At 40.9% G+C, this 18,504-nt stretch overlaps 1 protein-coding gene across 13 annotated transcripts in view; it reads left to right on the top strand.

Moving 5' to 3' along the window:
* Positions 1 to 18,504, top strand: part of ZMIZ1 (zinc finger MIZ-type containing 1) — a 607,902-nt gene that overhangs the window by 449,436 nt on the left and 139,962 nt on the right. For 2 of the 13 annotated variants that reach the window (XM_019502354.1, XM_019502353.1), the window contains exon 1: positions 18,007 to 18,151. The exons of the other annotated variants lie outside the window; for them this stretch is intronic. The gene's annotated coding sequence lies outside the window, so the exon portion shown is untranslated. Of the gene's footprint in view, positions 1 to 18,006; positions 18,152 to 18,504 lie in introns of those variants that run through there. 13 annotated transcript variants of the gene reach the window in all.

Below are 18,504 nucleotides of genomic sequence, written 5' to 3'. Positions count from 1 at the left end.
CGAGTGTTTTCATATTAGAAAAATTTTCTTTGAACTGATTGAAGTCTTTTCAAAAGGCTCAACTCTGCAGAAATTGATGCCTTACAGGCTCCACGAAACGCAAGACGTAATCCTGTATTGACTCCCAGCAAATGGGTTGGCTTTATCTGTAATTTCTATGATAACAGAGACTTAAATCAGTTTATTTATCCATCTAACTTCCCCCTCCCAAGTGTATCATGCTACATATTTAAACCATCGTTTTAGCTTGCCTTCAGATGTCAGGTTGACTGTGCTAAATGCCTATGCTGTCTTGTGTTGAAGGCCCCCATAGTGTATCACAATATTGACTGAATATGAGAGATCTGAATTCACTCTGTAAGTTCCTTTCTGATGATGAGACATGGAAAAAAGATTTAAACAGCCACCTCATTGAGTTACCCTGGCATTAGGCTTGCAGATTCAAGAGACCTAGCTTAGAATAAAGTTTGCAATGACACAAAGGGAAAAGGGAGTTTTTGATTTTCTCTGTAAAGGAAAGGTGCCATCTTACTTATAAGGGATGTTGTCAGCAGCAGCACTGACAAACAGGAATATATAGCTACTTATGAAACAGACTATTAGGCAGCCAGTCTTCCCACAGGGACTTAGGGCTACAGATTTGTGCCCAACTCTAAGCGTCTCTCAGAGCAAGGTGACCTCCCAACTTGCTACACATCAGACATGTCAACAGACTTCTGGTGCGTTTATTCCCCCAAGTGTACAGCAGGATTACAAATGAATGGTGAATTTGCTCTTATGAGCTAGTGTAATCGATTAAGTTAATGTTTTCAACTCCTCTCAAGCAGAGCTCAAATGGCAATAAGGTGAACTATGTTTTTGGTTTTTTTTACTTTCCCCTCTGTTTCCTGACTCTGTACATCTTATTAAGCTAATAAACATACTGTATTGAGTTTCTTTTTTGTAAACTGGAATTTGGTAAGGTTCTATTGTAAGACAAAGTTTAAGGGAAAAAATGCCCCCCCTCATGATTTTATTGCTTTAAAAAGGAGGCTGAAAAATGTGCCAGGTCACTCTGGAGGATTCAGTATCACCCCCGTGAATTCCGTGTAAAAGGGATCATGCCTCACATCAGCAGTTGCTTGTCCAGCCATGTCTGACCAGTGAATAGTGTTCTTGCAGAGTGGAGGCCTGATGCTTGTTTCATCATTCAAAGGGATCTACTTGCTACTGCTTAGCATTGTGGGGATGAATCGAAAAGATTATAGATTTTCTTCAAGATTTATAATTTGTTAGATTATATCCACCAGTGAGGATTGCAGTGGCTGACATCATCATCACCCTTACTGATATCTACAGTAAACCATGGAAGCAATGCCTGTCCACATTCTTTCTTACCTTTTGAATTGTTCTCACTAGAAAATAACTACTGTGAAAACATATTACTCCTTAAACATTACTGAAGTGACCTGATGTAACTGAGAGGGTTTTATTGAAGTGCTCCAGTACCTCAGTCAATACTTCACTTTCTACTTGCCTATAATAAAACATAAATAGTTTATAGGGCTGTGCAAAATTTCAGCAAGTGTTTGTTTCAAAACTGTTTTGACGCATTTTGAGTCTGAAACAGTGAAATCAAAACAAAACAAAAGGCTTTGAAACAGCTTTAGAATGAAATGAGGGCACTCGAAACATTTTGAAAGTTTTGAAACATTTCGAGTTTCAAAGCAGCCCAGTGGCAGGAGGTGGGGGAGAGTCAGGGCTGTGCTGTACCTCCCACCACCAGGCTGAGCTCCATGGAGCTGGGGGAGCCACTCAGAGTGCAACCTAGGCTCTCCCCCACCTGCTGCCACCAAGCTACACTCTGAGTGGCTCTGCCAGCCCCATGCAGCTGAGCATGGTGGCAGGAGGTGGGAGAGAGCCACTGGCCAGGGCTGCACTCTGAATGGCTCTGCCACTGGCCCTCCTACCACCAGGGTGAGCTCCATGGGGCTGGCAGAGCCGGTCGGAGTGCAGTCCAGTGGTGGAAGGCGGGGGAGAGCCAGGGCTGTGCTCCACCTTCCACCACCGGGCTGAGCTCCATGGGGCTGGTGGAGCCACTCGGAGCGCAGCCCTCGCTCTCCCCTGCCTCCTGCCACTGGGCTGTACTCCAAGCGGCTCCACCAGCCCCAAATAGCTCAGCCCAGTGGTGGGAGGCATGGGAGAGCCACTGGCCAGGGCTGCTCTCTGAGCGGCTCTGCCACTGGCTCTCCCACCACTGGGCTAAGCTGCATGAAACTGGCAGAACCGCTCAGAGTGCAGCCTGGTAGCAGGAAGCGGGGAGAGCCTGGGCTGCACTCCAAGTGGCTCTGCCAGCCCCACAGAGCTCAACCTGCCCTCTCAGTGCTGCCGAACTCATCCCAGGGGCGCAGGCCCCCAGATCTGCACACGGGATGACAGGAGGCTGCCGTTGCTGGCAAGTCGCATGAGTTTTGCTTGTCAGCACCTTAGGTGCAGTTTCCCAGAAACACCTGCACCTATCTCCTTGAAGCACGGTAGGCTTCATGCTCTCAGAAGGGGCTACCATCCCTGCAATTTTTATCTGAATCAGGCAAGAAATGACAGAGTTATAGGCATTTTCATGATTCCCCATTATAGCCTATGGGCGAAACGTCAAAACGGTTTTGATGAAACAGAACAGAACAGTGCTTCAAAACAAAATGAAATGAGGCAAAACACTGTCCCTTTGAAACAGTAAAACAGAAGTCGAAACAAAATGGTGCTGTTTCACACAGCCTTATAGAAATCATATAAAATGTCTTTCAAAGTTTAACCTTTCTAAGGTTATTAACTGCAGACCTTCTCTGGAATTTTATAAGGGAAGTTGCTTGCTTTTTAAGTTACTGGATGTCCATTAATAATTGTTGCATTTCAAATAGACTTTCCTAGTGCATTTATATACATATAAATATATATATATTTTAGGGACAAAAAAATTAGTAATAGGCATATTCCTTTTGACATTTAAGTGTTTGATCCAGTGCCTCTGATAATGGAGTTATAATCTCCTCTTGGCACTACCATAGCATAAATGATGAGTAATGATAATTAAATCACACCTGAATTTCTTCACTTTGTTTGGTTTCTCCCTCCTGAGGCTTGCAATTTCTAAACCCTCCCCCCCACCCCCCCCTAGATTTGGGCATTACCTTTTCCTGTATAGGTACCAACTGTATGGATGGGTTTTGTACTTCTAATTCCACACTATTGAAACTATTTGTCCATGTCTTCTTGTTTTAGCTAACTGCTGCCTAACTCTAGGGGGATTTAATTTTTCTTTCAATTGATTTTTTTTTTTTTTTTTGCTCTTGCTCTTAGAAATCATATGGGCAAAATAAGTTTAAAAAAAGAAAACAAATTGGTAGTCTCCTCCTCCCCACTAAAGGATGAGAGAGGAACATGTAGCTTAGCTGGTCTGCAGGACTTCTGAATTTGTGATGGACTTATGTAAAACAATGACCAAGGGATATCCTCAGCTCCTTTCAAATCCTTTGTCACTAGAACTGTTTCTAGACTTGAGGAAGAAGTCCCCAAACGCTGTCTGCCTTCCTAGTGAGACCAAGAAGAAACCTTTCCTGATGTGGAAAATGAGGACTGCAGTGACCCTGGACTTGAGTAGCTAAATTTTACATGTACATACATTATGTTTCTACTGGGAGAATCACTATTGTCCTGGTAGAAACCACAATTGTACAAACATTCACGCTGTTTCTCCTGGATCAAATTTAGTGGTTCCAGGAGGACAATCATCCAACTTCAGTCCAGTAGAGTTGCTCCCAGGAGATGCTGCATAGTGCTAACATGTTTCATTGCTCTGGGAGCTGCACTATAAGCCTTGTTAGCACTATGCAACCTGTGTCAGCAGAGGCAGCTGACAAGTAGTGGCAAATAAACAAAATGGAAAAAGGGGATACCTTTGTGAGCATGAGATATGGGGCAGAAAAATTACTAGTTAGGACTGACTAAATGGCAGGAACCTCCCCAGAAGAAATGATAAATGAGGAAACAAGGTGGCTCTTCCCAGCTCTTCATCTGTAATGTCTCCAAGAAGCATGTCTCCATATCCAAGGAGCCAAGAAGAGTGCTTTTTTTTTGTTCTTTTGCCTTTGATTTCAAATTTCAAAGTGCTCTTACTGTTAATGGAGAAACAAAGATGTTTTGGTGTAATATCTTTTATTGGACTAATTGTATAGTTGGGATAACATTAGACATGCTTTCAAATGCTAAGCATTCTTCAGGTCTGAGATGGGTTTTCTTGCAGAATGGACTATCTTAAGGGGCATTAAGAAAGAAGAGCAGCCTTGATAATGCTAATATCCCTACTGCTAAAAAGGGAGTAAAGAACCTTTTCAGCTTTCCTTCTGAAAGTTCATGGTTCTTGAGAGATTAGTAACTCAAATGAGTTAGCATAATTTGCATGTTAGTTCCTTATACCCATCTCTTCCCTCTCTGCACAATACTGAAAAGAGGGAAATTTTATCTTTCACTCTTCCTTTAAGCAAATAATTTTGTACCTAGTTATTGCTTCCATGCAAATGCTGCTGGAATTATATGCCATTTCATTAATGTTTTTTAATGAGTTTTAAAAGTTATTTAAAGTTTTTGGGTAAATTGCAAAATATACTTTTGCAAAGATTGTCAGAACTGATGGGTTAACTTAGATGCATGCTTGCCTTTGCATGGACAGATGCTCAACACTTTTTTTTTTTTTTTTAAATAGGGTCCCATTAAGCTTTCTGAAATTGAGAATCATTATTCACTTTTGAAAACCTTGGCCAAATTGGACTCTCTCAAGACAATGGTTTCACTGTATCTTTGACTTCGGTTTTTATGACCAGAAATGGGATTCCTGACAGAATAATTTATAAGTACTTTAAGAAACAAAATTCCAAGTGAATAAAACTGAAGGCACATGGTAGCATTTTGATCTAGCCCATTTAAAGTACATAGTGCTGTAATGTTCACTTATAACCAAATTTGAAGACAGGGCAAAAAAGTTATACTAGCAGTTTAGGAGAGTTGTTTTTGCTAGGAATATCTTTCTCCAGCTTTGAAGGCCTATTTAAAATGCATCAAGATCCAACCACCTCTCCCAAGATCTTTCACTGGTTCTTTCTCAGAATGTTTCATCTGGAGGAGAGTTGCAGTGTTAAGACATCATATTATATATACTGAACAAGAGGGCAGTATGATAAGCGTCAGCTAAAAATAACACAGGTACTTACATCAGTCACAGGCAAAGTGCAAGAGCTCTTGACTTGTTCAAACCGATTGAAAATAGTGGCTTTATTATGGACAGCAGTATTATGGTGTCTGTAAATCATTAAAGGGTTAGCCCTTTTGTGCAATCCTCCATGTATTACTTCAAGAGAAACATAAAATTATCCTTTAAACACTGATGGATTGTTTCCAGGTTATAGTGTAATGTGCATTTTCATAGCTGTGCTATTGACACATGTTCTTGCAAAGCATAAATTATTTAACAGATGGATGAAAATGTCTAAAATCAGGAACTATGAACTTTAGTATTTATTTCATTATCGTCAGATATTTAAAAACGTATTTTTTGCTGAAGAAAAACTCCTAATGAGCTTCTTCATTTCTCTGAAACTATAAATTCATTCAATTAGAGCTGTAAAAGATTTTCTGGATCATTTTATCAATCTCCCTGTGTAGGATTGTTCCTTACAGGAGATTTCTCAGTAATATCCAAATATAGTTTTAAATACCTCAAGCAATTGAGCTTTTACCACTTTCCTTTGGATCTTATTCCAGAACTGTATCAGCCTCAGCATTGAGAAGTTTTCTTTCTTTAATAGCCTAATGATTGATTTTTCAATTTCATCTAGTTGTAACCTGATTGTACCCATTAAGAAACTCATCTGGCTTTGCTTCATCCGGTTAAAATATCAGATTAGAAAATAAAGAGGAAAATTTACCTAGCTTATCACAAAATTAGGTGTATTTAGAAAAAAAATTGCTATTGTGACATAGTACATCAATGATTCATTAATTTTATTTACTGGAAACATACTATTCTAACTCTCTATTATTACTTTGAGAATTTTAACCTGTTTTGGATTAAGTTCTATTTCCAGGAAATAATGTTGCTTTAGTGAAGATCTGCAACACCTTCCTAATAGTGTATTTATTCCAAGAAGAACTAAAACAAGCAGTTGCAGTGTGAGTTTCCCCAGTCTTCTCTGCCGTCTTAAACTACAGGGATTTATTCTAGTGGTGCAGAGGTGGTATAGTTTCAATGCCATTTCTGTCCTTTGCCTAAACACAGGTCTTGTCTGTCTGTAGAGTTACACTGGCATAATTAAGCACATATGTTTTTGCCAGTTTGGTTAAACAGATGCAACTTGGTGTATAGACATATTTTGACTCGCATTTGGTTTGTGTACATTGTCTACTTATACTTTTAAACATATACAAACAAGATCAATATAATTCAGTTCAGAAATCCTATACACACACACGCGCGTGCGCGCGCACACACACACACACACACACACACACACACACACACACACACACACACACACAAACCCATGGAGAAAGGATTTTTCCCATCCTTCAGCTCATTAATGATGACGGGGCCAAATTAAATCTTTCCACTCATTACTGCTGTCACAATATTAGTGAAGTGCTTGACACAGTGCTTTGAATTGCACCCAAGCCACCTAAGATCCCCATGTGGTCTCCCACTGAAGTACTAACCAAGCCTGGTTTGGCTCCTGAAATCAAGCAAGATCAGGCACATTCAGCACAGATACTCCAGATGTATGAATACATCTCCCTAGATTTCAGAGTGGTTTACAAAGCAGGAAGGTAAGTATCACAGTCCTTATTATTTACAGGCAAAGGTAGGTGAAGTGACTTACCCAAAGTCCTTTGGCAGTCTGGTGGCAGAGATAAGAATAAAACCCAGGTTTGTTCACAGCCAGCCCAGTGTTTTAATCACAAAGCTATGCTTCCTCATTTTAAATTAACTCATGCCACCTCCATAAACAGATAAACCCTTAAGGTTCTGTCAGAATGTGAGCTACAGGAAAAAGTGTATGTATGTGATATGTGACTTGTCTACTAGAAAATGGATGGAGATTACAAACTTGATTCACTCTAGACCCTGAGTAGCCATCAATGATTATGTGAAGTTGAAAGGCTGTTCTGTTGCTAGTCTTTCAAAGCATCTTGGTTGCCAGTGATTTCACTGCCATTCCAAGTTGGCAAGCACCAGAAAGCTCTGCCAGTATAATAATTTCAGTTAAAAGGATAATTCTATGACATATTTGTAGCAAATAAATAAAGCCCTGACTTATAGAGTTACTGTAGGGGGAGCGGAGGGTTGTCTGTACTTTGTTTTATTTCTTTTGGGTACCAATACAAGTTATATGAGCAGAAGGTGTGTATACTAGAAGGTGTCAAGTATAGCTATACTGATAAAACTTTACTGATTTAGATTAGAGCTCAGAAATCATGTTTTGCCATCATTTGTGTATAAGTGCACACAAATTCAAAGTTTTTGTCGCATTTTTTACTTTTATTTGATGTATTTTCATGGTGTGTAGTAAGAACACCATTCAGTGGCTCCTTGCTTAGCTGTTCTAAACTTAATTCACAAGCTCTGATATTCCAGTATGACCTACAGTTTAACAGAGGCTAAAACTTCCTCATACTTTTGCTTGCATTTTACTTTGATCTTTCAATACAACTTCAGTGATCAAAAATTAAATAAAGATTGGTTTTGTGGAGGCCAAACTGAGTTATATTGTACCTGTGAGAAAAAATGCTTCTTAAATAAAGAGAGGACTCAGAAGGTGAAGGGTTAAAAATCTGGGGTAGGGAAATGCTGACGCAAGTTCCTCAGTCTTTTTATGACAGAACACCCATCTCTAATTTGCTTGTCTCTCTACCCATATAACATTGTACATCTGTCCTTGAAAACAGCCCTTGCAGTATGCGTGTAGCCAGTGGAGTCAATTTAGCAAAGGTTTCTGTCTGTGTTGTAGCAATGCAGGCAGACAGCCTGGAGCTATGATTTATAATCAGCTAAACAGGTATATGAATAATTACTAAAGGTGGACATCTGTGTTAATTGTTGTTTTTAATCTTGTTCTCATAAATGACTATAGACCCCTCTTACCCCTAACCCCAGCAACAAATGTTGGAGTGAATCTTTTTTTTTCCTTAAACCAGATTCACTACAATCTAATGGGGTGCATCTTCAGTGTTAAGAGGTGTCTCACCAGTATTAAAACTCACACAAACACTTGCACATGTACACAGCCTGAGGGTTTTATGCACCTACTGTTAGTGTTCTTGTCTGTTAGAAGGATTCATTGTAAATGAGAATCAGGCCTAGGACATTCAAACCCAGAATCTGATAAGCTTTTAAAAATCAAGATGAATCTGGGGTCTTTCTTATTATGAGGGTTTGCGATCTTTGCAGAACTACCTGCTATGGAAGGTAATACAGTAAAATCTGTTATCCCTGAAACTCTGCTTTATGTGGCTGCAGTGCTGGCCTACAGTATTGCCAACCCCCCCGTGTCAAAAATCATGAGACAAACTCTTAAAAATCAAGAGATTTGGTATGTAAAACACGAAATGCTATCTTTGAAGTGTGTGTGTTATTTGTGAAGGTGTGGGGGACTGTGGGTATGTGTGTGGGGTTTGGAGCCTGGTGGAGCTGGGGTCCCTGCACACCCTGACAGGATGCAGGGTACTGTGGGTCAGGAGTGAGGGGCAGAAGCAGGGCTTGGGGGGGTTGTGGCTTAGGAGTGAGGGGCAGACACGAGTCAGGTTGTGGGTTGTGTGACAGCCACGAGTGAATCATCCAAAGGTGGGGGGGTGGGAAGGAAGCAGCTCTCTTCCACTGTGCACACCCCCAGGGGAGACATGGGGTACATGTGCCCCCAGGATTTGTGTGCAGGGCACAGGTGGGCTGCCCACTGTGGGCTGGGGTTGTTTGCCCTGCAGCTCTTGCCCCAGGAGCCACACAATGCTGGTGTGCCTCTTTCAGGGGACATGTGGTATGGCCAGTGCATGGTTCCCAGGGCAGAGTTTGCTCCAGAAGCCATGTGATGACCATGTCATGCATCTGCTGGTTGCCCAGCAGGTGGCAGAAGGCACACTGGCATCATGCAGCCCACAGGGCAAAAGGTGCAGGGCACAGACCTCCAGCCCACAGCGGGCAGGCCATTTCTGCCCCATGTGCATATCTGGAGGTCACATGCGCCCCCATGCTTCCCCCGGGGGTGTGCACAGTGGCAGGGAGCCATGCCTGCCCTGCGCTTCTAGACGAATTGCCGGCAGCTCTGTCTCATGACCCACCCTGGTCCCAGGGCCCCATTCACCCTAGCCCCTGCCTCATTCCCTCTCTTACCATGGAGACCTCTATCTGCCCTCCCTATCCCTGCCCCTCTACAGACTCACCAGCTGGGCACTCTCTACATGTGCCAGAAGAAAAAATCCCAAGATTTGAAGGTTCTATCCCGAGTTTATTAGTCAGGGTTAATTTGACTTGGAAATCATGAGTCTTACAATTTTTCTGTGAGAGTTGGCATTACTGGGCCTACCAAATATATTGGTATTTCTGTGAGTCTACAACATATCTTTTCATAACTATTCATATCTTTTCATTCTTTTCATATCTCTTTCCTTTCTGTAGCAGTTACTATGTGCATTGACTTACAAAACAACATAAAATCTTACTAATTCTGTTTATTTGTTACTAATGTTCTAATCTTCCTTAGTGTATGGTCAAACATGGATATTGTAAAATTCCCTTACAGCCTGACTACATCGGGGGGGGGGAGAAATGTTAACAGCTAGACTTGGTCTGCCTCCAGAAAATTTTGCCTTTTTTGGCTTCTTTGCAACTGAATCATACTTTATCTCAGTATTACTAAAAGTAACTTTGTGCGGCTTTCTAGTAGATTGATGTCAAAAGTGTAGTGGGGGTTGTGTACAGGTTTGTTTAGATAGTTAGCTGAATATATTAACTGGATTTTAGAATGGAAACAAACTGGTTAACATTCCACTTCCCCATTTCACTTTAATCCTAATGCTCTTGCAATTCACTTACAATTCAGATATTGCTTTGGCATTGAGTCCTCTCTATGTTGAAGATTTTTCAATATTTTCCTATCCTACTCATCCCACTCAGAGTGTTGGGATTACTTATTTCATCTTAATACTGCTCCCTTCAACATTTTAGTTATTTGTACCCGTGTAGATGATTCAGGGTTTTCAAGAAGTTTTGCCTTTTCCTGAGCTGCAGGAGATCTAATATATCATAGGGTTAGTATGCCTTAGGCTTCAGGGAGAAGACCGCAGGCTGTGCGCCACTCATTTCAGCAAATTATAAAGCCACATTCACAACATAACCTGTGAAATCCTAAGGCCCTAGAATGTGAGAATGGGGTGGTCATTCATGGTAAAAGACTCCATATGGCAGTGGAAGTTCTCAAAGCAATATGGTCACTGAGGTTCTCTGCCCTTTTCCAGAGGCTTTTGTCTTTTGAGGATCTTGGTGAGCAACTGTGATAGTGGCTAAAAAAAAACAAGCTGGTCTTATAATGCCAAGAAAAGAATAGCACCTACAACAGGGTCTTGCAGCCCTGGACTGGGCATCAAGTTTTCTTTACTCCTGACTGCTCATCTTCTGCCTCCCAAGCAGCTCCTCTTGTGAAATGTCCTGTGCCTTTTTCTGAAATCAGATTAGCCTGCTATCTCCAGACCTGTCTTATAATCCATCCTTGAGCACCTCTGTAGGAAGAGAGGGAAACTTAGCTGTAATTAACCCCCTGCTTGCTAGTAACAGGATGGGGCTTTGGTTCCCTGTCAAGCAACAAAGCCAAACAAATGGGCAAGTGGAGCTTAGGGATTATAGGTAAATAACAAACAGCAAATAAGAATAGACTAGGAATAAAATATATGTCCCCCAAGTGGAGTACAAAGTATAACTCCCCTTAAGGCTTATATTAAACCTAATTCTGAATGCTTTTGAAATCCTCACCCCTTTGTGGTATAAAGTAAGACTAATTAAAAAATGTTGAGTAATAGCACAGGAACCCTACCTCCTACATTTCTCCAATTTGTGCAGTTAGGGCTTAGGCTATGCATAGATCCTGGTGTTATAAAGGGAATGTGTTAAGTTGATAGTTTTCAGTGGCTGTCGACATGCAGTCCTAAACCAGGCAGGCAAAAAAGGGTCTTTCTGTCAAACAGTGACATATGATAACAAAGCCCTTTACCCTCTGAGTAGCATGTGAGCTGAACAGAATCAGTCAATCAGTTTTACCTCCAGTATCAAAGGGGCCACTAGCTTTCTAGACATACTAAAACTTACAAGGAAAAATTGGTGAACTTGGCACATCTTCTGCATCAAAATTTTTTTAATAAAATCTACTTTAATAAGGAGTACAGAGACACTTCACAAGGAATGGAAGCAGGTTTTAGGAATGTCCTGAATGTCGCAACAGTGGAGCAAAATTGGACTTAGTACAAAAAAGGCTCCCGTGAATCTCTTTTCCCATCTTATTCACCAGAAGTGGTTTGCATGAAGTAGATTCCATATGTCCAAAGTAAAGGAAAAGGATGAGTCTTTGAAATAGATAACCCAGCTTCCACCTATTTTGTATAGAACCATCTAAAAAATAGGGCTTACTAGAATTAAATAAATATTAGGAGGTACTCATTTATTTCTGGTAGTTTTGTTCATATTGGGACTTCTGTGTCAAAAGTTTCTACTTCAAATAAATAAATAATAAAAAAAATATTAAAAGAACAGAAGAGCTCCACAGATCTTAGGACATTTGGCATTTAATTTTATAATTTTCTGATTGACAGATAACTGTAGAAAGAAGATGTACATTGAGTTCTATTGGTGGGAGTGCAGAAGCACTGCTGGAGATGCTGATAGACTGTTGTCATCATTGTATAATGATTTTCTGATTCTGTAGGATATTTCTTTCATCTGCCACACTGTGTTGATGTGGGGGGGGTGATATATCCTTTGTATTCTATGGCACGTTCCTTCTTTTGGTTACTTTTTCCCTCCTAAAGTTCTCTTAGAACGTGAAGCAATGAACAAATAAGTGTATGAACACAATGAATTTGGCTTTGTACTGAAATTCTGTATTTTCCATATTTCACTGTAAATGGAATGGACCTTTTCCGTGTATGCTAAAGATATGTAATGAAAAAGGAAGGAAGGAAATAAAGAGTAGAAGGTTATAACATCGGACACTAAATAAAGTGCAGTGTGGTAGATTTCCTCTGTCAGAGAAGAGATTGTGGCAATTGTAAGGAGTTCAGGGAGAGGGTTCATTTCCTCATTACAGTGGTCACGGGCTTCCATAATTGCAGCCTATCCTGAGTCCATCTGTAGAGCTGGAGGTCTTTTCTTTCCTAAAGGGGTCGTATAAGTACACGGAGATGTTCACAGCCCCAAACGTCCAATAGTGCCTGAAACATGCTCAGGAAATTTTAAGAGATTCAGTCCAATTGTGTGTATCCAAAATATAGTGTTGTCAGTATTGTCCAGTACAATTCTTGGATACCTCAGAACATTTATATGGTCAGGGTGTATGCAAGTTATGGCAGATAACAGTGGTGACAAGAGGAGCCTGTGGTGGGAGTTGTTATATTAGAGTACGTCATTTTTCTGCCTTTGTTTTGGAGAAGTTAGGCAGGGAAAGGAAGCAGAAAGAAAAAGGACTTCATTTGTAATAGTGGGCTCCATGCTGTACTAATCTTTGACTTAAACAAAAGGCAGGAGTAATCTACCTTAGAGAGTCTTTCTTCATTGCTCATTATGCTGGGCTGCTTCTTGCACCTCTCTCTGATTTGACTTGGTTTGATCCTGGAAAAGTGGTTTATGCATGAAAGATACTTGCTGGTTTAGAGGATCTTTATTCTTCCTTTTTTCTTAAGTATATCACTTCTGTCTGGCAGGGATGCAGCCCTGTGATTTATAACAGCTTCTACTGACTCAGCCCACTGTGAGATGTTTAAAAAAAATCTACAAGGCCAATGATCTATGTATATTTTGTATATTTCTAACAAGTAATTGTAATTCTTTTAAGGGTTTTAAAAGCCATTTTAGCAATGCTGCAATGTATTTGCACTGGGCAAATAATCCTTAAATTAAATACCAAGGAGCCAATCCTGTCATCCTTACTCAGCCATTATTCCATTGAATAGAGATTGCACACTTGTGCCCTAAGATAACCTTCAGTTCTTCACATTTTTCACCAGGGGTAGTTTGTCATACTGGTTCTCATACTTTGTATTACTGAGCAATCATATTCTAGGATTGAGAATAGTTATTGGTATGGCTGTTTAGAAAAAGGGCATGAATGTATAAGTCACCCCTCAGCTCTGCTTTTCTAAACATATTTTTCTGCTTTACCTTTGCATGTTATGCTTTGCAGTGTCCCTAATAATGAAATCACACTGAGGCATTGACATGTCCCGATCCATTGGGCATCACTTCTGGTCTGGACTGCACACTGCAGCATTTGAACTGGAGATTGTTTTTCTTTCCCTTCTTCAGCACTCTCACTTTCCCTCTACTGAGAGCTGGGAAGTGTTTAGTAGTAGTAGTATTACTTGTCTTGTATTTAACATTGTTTATGTTTATTGCTGTGGCTCGATTCCTACCCCAAACTAGCCTGTGAAACCTGGAACACAGGACTCTAGCAGGGAGTTAAAATTGACAAGCCCCTTTCCAGTGGAGTAGCTGAAAAGATGAAGAGATCTTGGGGAGGTGCCAGAACATCAGTTGCCTGGTCATCACAAGTAGGGGTCAAATCCCCACGTCCCCTAGCAACCACTCCACTCACACCTCTACCCCAAATTAGTCTGCAAACTTCAGAGTGCAGGGCTCTGGTAGGGCGCTGGAATTGACTTTCCAATACATGGGTTCAAAAGCCATGGAAATGTTGGGGGCCCCCCAGAATGCCCAGGCCCCCAAGAACCACAGTCTTCCCCCACTTCCTGCAGCACCTGTAAACCCCTCCACTCCTACTCCCTGCCCCAAATGAGTCTGGGTTCTCACTACCTAGTGCCTGGAGCGGGGCAGGTACTCTGAGGCTTTGGACTATGGTCTGTTGCTTGCACAGCAGTGTCCTGGCTGCATTCGAGTGGCTTATTGCTTTCCAGGTGTTTGATGGGAATGGGGAGGGGTGAGGAGCGCTGCAGTTCAGATGCCTGCAAGACTGACCAGATACTGGGTGTGAATGCTCTGTGCTCCCTCTCCCCCCACATAATGTTGAATGGCTCATGGCAGACTGGCTCAAAATAGTGCTCTCTCTTCCTGGTGTGCTTTTGAAACATTCCAGAAAATTTAAACCTGTCTTAGGTGGTGTGTATGTCTAGACTCATGGGGCTCCTATACACATACATGGAGCCAGCTCCAACACATTTTGCAAACACGCACACATTTAGAGCACAGAAAATGATGTGCTCTGACAGCCTTCCACATCACGTGCATCAGCGTCACCACATCTCAGCACTGAAAAAATGGTGGTGGTGCACTTTGAAATAAAACATGTTCGATGATCTTTTGTTCAAGGTGCCCTGCCACCATTTTTTCAATGGAGGGGTGCACGGCAGCACTGATACATGTGACATGTGGGCACTTTTAATCAGCCAGTTTGATAATTAAGGTGCCCAGTGCCATGTCCCACAACATGTGCAAAAATGTTCTTGGGTTTTAAAGTGTATTTAGAGCATTCAAAGATTCTGCCCACACACTTGGACTCACAGAAACAAGATGTATTGTTAAAGAGCTGAATCCATGTATGCAGCAACAGAACAGCTATGGGGCTAGGTCTCCTATCCTGTTCTTTAAAAACTGTTTCCCCAGCAAGGGCACCCCTGTTCTCCCAAAAATGAATGTCTTCAGTAGTCTTGTTAATAGTTCTCACTGCTTGAGACAACCCTTCCTATGATGTAATTTGACACACTGCTGTCATTGGGGCTTAAGCATAGTAATCTTTAAAAATGATTGGGAATTTGCCCTGGAGAAAAAAACTGTTATGATTAATTTCTACAAATGATAAACCACTCCTTCTCCAAAATACAGCATGCTCTGAAGTATGATTTAATCCATTTAACCACAGTGCATGATGCTTCTGACAACTGTGACTCAAATGTCATCACAGAAAGTGATATTTCAAGTGGCAGGGTGGGATTAGAAACCTGCTGAAGATTTGTCAAAGGAGAAGTAAGTACATAATTTTTAGATAAGTGATTTGTCTACTCTAAACCACTTCCGTTGAAAAGACAGGCAGCTTAAAGAGAAACCTATACTATTACACGGGGAAGTAGATAGAATTGTATAAAAGATCAGTGATCCTCTTTAAATGTTTTTTTTTTTAATTTAAATATGCTATAACAAAACGTGCATGTTTTTACATATAAATAAAGTGAAAAATGTGTAGATGTATTGGTATTCAAATAAAATTCATTTTCATTTGGGAAATCCTGATTTCAGTGTGGCTTACATTGTGAAAAGGCTGCCATAGGTCATCTTGCAACTGTCTTTTTTCTAAATGTTTAACATCACCATACCAGGATAAGAACCATATGTAAGAAACTTTAAAAGCAGCACAAATGTGTGCACTTTCTTCGTGTGTCTGTTTGTATGTAAATGTATATATTTGAATAATAAAATAAAATTAATATTTGGGTTAAATTTATCTTCAGGCATAACTCCAGAGGCTGAAATCAGTGACATTTCAGCAGGAGGGAGGTTGGTCCTTGTTTGGGATTATCAGCATAAATCCCTCATAGCTTTGCCCATCCTGAACTACTTTGTCATCTAAAAGTCAGGCTCGTTATCAACAGCCATGCCTGCTGATCAGTGTAATTTACATCTCCTTAAAGAGATGTAGCAGCTCTTCTCTGAAAAATGAAAAAACCCCCACCTTTCATGAGATTCTGAGTTTTTCACCCCAACTCCATTGCAAATTTCATCCACTTGTAGGTAAAATTATATTTTGTTTTGAGCTTTCTCCATCAGCCCAGGAGACTCACTCTGAGCTCAGAGAATCTCTTTGGATTCTTTCCCATTGATTGATCATCACCAGTAACGTTCTGCGGACCAAATGATGTCCTTAATGATAGTTATGACAGCCATATTGTTTTAAAATTCTTCTCTCTGTTACATTTGTGCAAGTTTGGGATCATAGAGCCATAACAGAAGGTTGAATTTGACCTACAGTACCCTTTACCTTGGTAGGGCTGTCTTGATCAGGTGTCTTCACTCCAAGTTGCATGAATAGGATTGGAAGCTAGTTAAATGAAAAAAGAAAGAAGACATGTTTTTATGTGTCTGATTTGGAATTACAGGGGAAAATAAACTTGGACATGACTTAATAATGTCATTTTTATGGAGCCCTTTTTTTAGACTGGAACTACCCTTTCGTACCTCTGAGAGTCAGCTGTCCTGATCTGTCATGTTACAGACAGTTAAACTAAGATGTTTAGAAAATGTAATGTGGTAACTATAAGCACTAGAAAGAAAATGCAAGGGCTTTTTAGCCTCTTTAACTTAAAGGAAAGTTGGTGCATGTGCAAGTATTTTTGTTTTATGTTTTAATGAAGTCCTCTTTAAAAAAAAAATAAACCAACAAACTAGAAGCAGCAGCAAGATAGCCAAAGGAGCTCTGTGCTAAAATGGCCCGTGCCCCTTTAAGAAGTGGAGGGCCATATGTGAAGGTTGTGCCTGGGAAGGAAGTGGCTATTTACCACAGGATGCTATGTCAGGAAAAAGCTGATTCTTGGTCGGCCACAACTTAAACTGCCAGTTCTCCCTCTGAGGAGGAAAAATATGTCACATTTGCTTCCTGTACGTTTTTTTTCCTTTTATAATGTCAAAACTTTATAGAAACCCTTTAAGCGTAAGAACTTACTGAGACATGTTCCACTGCAAAGAGGGATTTTGAAGGGTCAAGTAGATTGAAAATTCTTAGGGTTGAATTTGAAATTAAAATAGGTGTTAAATAACACATGAAATTACCGTAGCTGGTAAGAAGCATAAGCCATGGGTGGAGTTTGAGAGGGACTGAGCTGAGTTTCAATCCTGTCCCTGCCAGTGACTTTTTCTCTGTAGTCTTGAGCAAGTCATTTGGGCTGAGACTTTCAAAGCAGCCTGTGGGAGCAAGGCTTGCCAGTAATTCCCTGAGCCTCCTTTGTAAAACCGACTCTTAATTTCCTTGTGTCTCAGTTTCCCCATTGGAAAATTAGGGATAATACCCATTTCTCAGGAGTTAGTGCTTGGGTGGTGCTTTGTGTACTCTGGCGACATGTAAATGTTAAGCACTATTGCAATATCTGGGATTATCATGAATAAAAAGGCTCAAATCACACAATCCCTCCTTCATTCCTTGCCCCCCACCCAAAAACACCCAGCCCATGTTCATAGATCAGTGCCAACTCAATGACATTGATATCCCTCTCATATATCAACAAATTATTAAGGTAAATCATGTCCCTGATGCACGTTTTGACATTCATCCTGTTAGAAAACTTGTCCATTCCCTTCCTCCTTCTCTCCCACCAACGGACTGATTCCTCTTCACATAAGATACCACCAGCTCTGCCGAAAACGCAGAGGCTTCTCTGGCCGCTAATTAGCATGACTAGTTTGATGGATTTAGTCAACAGCATTCTGAGCAGGGGAGGGGGGAAACCAGTGTGTAAGATTTTCCAAATCTGAAGACTTTTCAGCCTGAGTGCCCTTATTGATTTGTTAGCCATACTCAAACAAGTGTTGCTTTCAATTAATTGATCACAGATTTTCATTTTAGTATTTTGGCTGGATGCCAAAGAAAAAGGCTTTGTCCTAGTGTTTTAAGCACCACCCCTCCTTGTAAGTTTGAAATGTGAGCTGCCTGATTTTTTTTTCCCCCTCTTCTCTCTGTCTCTCTCTCTCTCTCCCCCCCCCCCCCCCCTTCTGGCAAAGTGGTTGTGCTTGCTTGTGTTTGCATGTGTGTGTGTGTGTATGAGTATGAGGGGGGGAGAGAAGGAGAGTGAGTGAGTGTAATGGGAGAACAAGAGATGGATCACTAGAGACAGAAAAGAAAACCATCAATATCAGTAACATGCAGCTGAGGTGAGATTTTCTGAGTGTTTGATTTTCTTAAAACCCTTTCAGAAGATTTAAAGCAGCCTTCTTACATACTGTACACTGAAGATGTACTCCTAAGCAATGTCATATGGATGCTTACATGTATATCACTGTTTCAGGTCTGTTCGTGTATGTGTGAAGTTTTAAAGCTTAACCTGATTCTCTTTATTGTCTCTGGAGGGTTGTAGCTTGAGCACAAATAGCCTGTTGGCAAGTACGGCATGAGCCCATTAGCAAGACTCCATCTGTGATTGGTTTTGCCTGGAAACCGGGAGACAAGCAATGAATAATTGATGTGTGTTGTGCAGTAGCTGGACAGGCAAAGAGAAAAGAGAGAG

This window comes from Gavialis gangeticus, unplaced genomic scaffold (genome assembly GCF_001723915.1).
Source record: "Gavialis gangeticus isolate Ggan-Ray unplaced genomic scaffold, GavGan_comp1, whole genome shotgun sequence".
Taxonomy (NCBI): domain Eukaryota; kingdom Metazoa; phylum Chordata; order Crocodylia; family Gavialidae; genus Gavialis; species Gavialis gangeticus.
Note: the sequence above shows the minus strand (reverse complement) of the source record. Positions and strands in the feature narration are given on the sequence as shown.